Consider the following 4,411-nt stretch of genomic DNA (forward strand, 5'->3'; position numbering starts at 1 on the left):
AACGTGATTTTGATGCACATCGTGCTCTTAGAATCTCATTTTGGAGCATGTGGTTCGAAAGCTCCAGTTTCAAAACATCAAAATCAATGTTTAAAGGCACAACAAGGTTTCAAGCCACAAGTCTCGATTCTCAAGCTGATAGCGTCAAAACACGATTTTGACAAACATAATGTTCTTAGAATCCCATTACGGAGCTTGTGCCTCAAAAGCCTTGTTTTTGGAGCATAAAAATTAGTGTTTTGAGGCATAGTAAGGTTTCAAGATACATTTCCCAATTCCAGAGTCGGTAGCGTCAAAACACAATTTTGATGTACATCGTGCTCTTAGAACCCCATTTCCGAGCTTTTGCCTTGAAAGCCTTGATTTTGGAACATCAAAATCAATGTTTTGAGGCACAACAAGGTTTCAAAAATCAAGTCCCTATTCTGGAGCATATAGCGTCAAAATTCCTTTTTGACGCACATGTTTGTCCTAGAAGCTCATCTCGGAGCTTGTGCCTCGAAAGAGCCAGTTTTGGAGCATCAAAATCAATGCTTGGAAGTAAAATAATGTTTCAAGATGTAAGTCCCGATTCTAGAGTCAATAGCGTCAAAAACAAATTTTGGTACATATCGTGCTCTTAGAACCTCATTTCAAAGCTTGTGCCTCAAAAGCCCCAGTTTTGGAGCATCAAAATCAGTGTTTTCCGGCACAACAAGGTTTCAAGATGCAAGCCCCAATTCTAGAGAAAATAGCATCAAAATTCAATTTTGATGCACATTGTGCTCTTAGAACCCTCTTTTAGAAATTGTGCTTGAAAAGCCCCAGTTTTGGAGCATCAAAATTGATATTTGGAGGCACAACAAGGTTTCAAGATGCAAGTCTTGATTCTAGAGTCAATATCATCAAAATCTAATTTTGGCGCACATCGTCCTCTTAGAACCTCAGTTCGAAGCTTGTGCCTCAAAAGCCCCGGTTACAGAGCATCAAAATCAGTGTTTTGAGGTACAACAAGGATTCAAGATGCAAGCCCCGATTCTAGAGCTAGTAGCATTAAAATTCAATTTTGAATCACATTGTGCTCTTAGAACCCTGTTTTAGAAATTGTGCCTCAAAAGCCCTAATTTTGCAACATCAAAATCGATGTTTGGAGGCAAAAAAAGGTTTCAAGATGCAAGTCCTAATTCTTGAGCCGGTAGAGTCAAAATTTGATTTTGACACACATCATGCTCTTAGAACCTTGCTTTGGAGGTTATGCCTCAAAATCTTCAATTTCGAAGCATCGAAATTCGTGTTTGTAAGCACAACAAGGTTTCAAGATAAAAGTCTCGATTCTCAAGCTGATAGCATCAAAACACGATTTTGACAAACATGGTGTTCTTAGAACCTCATTTTGGAGGTTGTGCCTCAAAAGCATCATTTCTGGAACATAAAAATTAGTGTTTGGAGGCACAACAAGGTTTCAAGACACAAGTCCCAATTCCAGAGTCGGTAACATCAAAACACAATTTTGATGTACATCGAGCTCTTAAAACCTCATTTCAAAGGTTCTGCCTTTAAAGACCTAGTTTTGGAGCATCAAAATCAATGTTTGGAGGCATAAGCGTCAAAATTCAATTTTGACGCACCTCACTCTCCTAGAAGCTCATTTCGGAGCTTGTGCCTCAAAAGCCCCAGTTGCGGAGCATCAAAATTAGTGTTTTGAGGCACAACAACATTTCAAGATGCAAGCCCCGATTATAGAGCCAGTAGCATCAAAATTCAATTTTGATGCACATTGTGCTTTTAGAACCCTATTTTAGAAATTGTGCCTAAAAAGCCCAAATTTTGGAGCATCAAAATAAATGTTTGGAAGCACAACAAGGTTTCAAAATGCAAGTCCTGATTCTTGAGCTGGTAGCATCAGAATTTGATTATGACACACATCGTGTTCTTAGAACCTTGTTTTGCAGCTTATGCCTCAAAATCTTCAGTTTCGAATCATCAAAATTGGTGTTTGGCGGCACAATAAGCTTTCAAGATGCAAGTTCCTATTCTGGAGCTTGTAGTGTCAAAAAGTGAATTTGATGCACATCGTACTCTTAGAACCTTGTTTCGAAGCATGTGGCTCGAAAGCTCCAGTTTCAAAACATCAAGATCAATGTTTAAAGCCACAACAAGGTTTCAGGACACAAGTCTCGATTCTCCAGTTGATAGTGTCAAAACATGATTTTGACAAACATAATGTTCTTAGAATCCCATTACGGAGGTTGTGCCTCAAAAGCCTCATTTTTGGAGAATAAAAATTACTATTTGGAGGCACAACAAGGTTTCAAGACACAAGTCCCAATTCCAAAGTCAGTAGTGTCAAAACACAATTTTGATTTAGATCATGCTCTTAGAACCTCATTTCGAAGCTTGTGCCTTGAAAGCCCTAATTTTGGAACATCAAAATTAATATTTTGAGGAACAACAAGGTTTCAAGAATCAAGTCGCTATTCCGGAGCCTGTAGCATCAAAATTCCATTTTGACGCACATGTTTGTATTAGAAAGTCATATCGGAGCTTGTGCCTCGAAAGACCCAATTTTGGAGCATCAAAATCAATGTTTGGAAGAAAAACAAGGTTTCAAGATGCTAGTCCTGATTCTAGAGTCATTAGTGTCAAAAACTGATTTTGGTGCATAGCGTACTCTTAGAACCTCATTTCAAAGATTGTGCCTCAAAAGCCCCGGTTTTGGAGCATCAAAATCAGTGTTTTGCGGCACAACAAGGTTTAGAACCTTCTTTTGGAGCTTGAGCCTTAAAATCTTTGGTTTCGAAGCATCAAAATTGGTGTTTTAAGGCAAAACAAGCTTTCAAGATGCAAGTCCCTATTCTAGAGCCTATAGTGTCGATACGTGATTTTGATGCACATCGTGCTCTTAGAACCTCATTTCAGAGTGTGTAGCTCGAAAGCTCCAATTTCAAAACATCAAAATCAATGTTTAAAGGCACAATAAGGTTAAGAGACAAAAGTCCGGATTCTCAAGCTGATTGTGTCAAAATGAGATTTTGACAAACATGGTGTTCTTAGAACCTCATTTTGGAGGTTATGCCCCAAAAGCCTCATTTTTGGAGGATAAAAATTTGTTTTTGGAGGCACAACAAGGTTTCAAGACAGAAGTCCCAATTCCAGTATCGGTAGCATCAGAATGCAATTTTGATGTACATCGTGCTCTTAGAACCTCGTTTCGGAGCCTATGCCTAGAAAGCCCTGATTTTGGAACATCAAAATCAATGTTTTGAGGCACAACAAGGTTTCAAGAAGCAAGTCCCTATTCCGGAGCCTATAGCTTCGAAATTCCATTTTGACGCACATTATTCTCTTAGAAGCTTATTTCGGAGCTTGCGCCATGAAAGACCCAGTTTTGGAGCATCAAAATCAAAGTCTGGAGGCACAACAAAGTTTCAAGATGCAAGTCCCGATTCTAGAGTCAATTGCGTCAAAATCTGATTTTGACGCACATAGTGCTCTTAGAACCTCATTTCGAAGCTTGTGCCTCGAAATCCCCGGTTTTGGAGCATCAAAATTAGTGTTTTGAGGGACAACAAGGTTTCAAGATGCAAGCCTTGATTCTAGAGCTAGTAGCATCAAAATTCATTTTTGATGCACATTGTGCTCTTAGAACCATGTTTTGGAAATTGTGCCTCAAAAACCCCAGTTTCAAGATGCAAGTCCTGATTCTTGAGTCGTTAGAGTTAAAATTTGATTTTGATGCACATCGTACTCTTAGAACCTTGTTTATGACTTCATGCCTCAAAATCTTTGGTTTCAAAGCATCGAAATTTGTGTTTGGAGGCACAACAAGCTTTCAAGATGCAAGTCCCTATTTTGGAGCCTGTAGTGTGAAAACATGATTTTGATACACATCATGCTCTTAGAACCTAGTTTCGGAGCGTGTGGCTCAAAAGCTCTAGTTTCAAAACATCAAAATAAATGTTTAAAGGCACAACAAGGTTTCAAAACACAAGTCCCTATTCTCAAGCTGATAGCGTCAAAACACGATTTTGAAAAATATTGGTCTTCTTAGAACCTCATTTCAGAGGTTGTGCCTCAAAAGCCTCATTTTTGGAGCTTAAAAATTAATGTTTGGAGGCACAACAAGGTTTCAAGACACAAGTCCCAATTCTAGAGTCGGTAGCATCAAAATGCAATTTTAATATACATCGTGCTCTTAGAACCTCTTTTCGGAGCTTGTGCCTTGAAAGGCTTGATTTTTAAACATCAAAATCAATGTTTTGAGGCACAAGAAGGTTTCAAGAAGCAAGTCCCTATTCAAGAGCCTGTAGCATCAAAAGTCCATTTTGACGCACATCATTCTCTTAGAAGCTCATTTCGGAGCTTGTACCTCGAAAGACCCATTTTTGAAGCATCAAAATCGATGTTTGGAGGCACAACAAGGTTTCAAGAT

Source organism: Cryptomeria japonica, chromosome 10, assembly GCF_030272615.1.
Source record: "Cryptomeria japonica chromosome 10, Sugi_1.0, whole genome shotgun sequence".
Taxonomy (NCBI): Eukaryota; Viridiplantae; Streptophyta; class Pinopsida; order Cupressales; family Cupressaceae; genus Cryptomeria; species Cryptomeria japonica.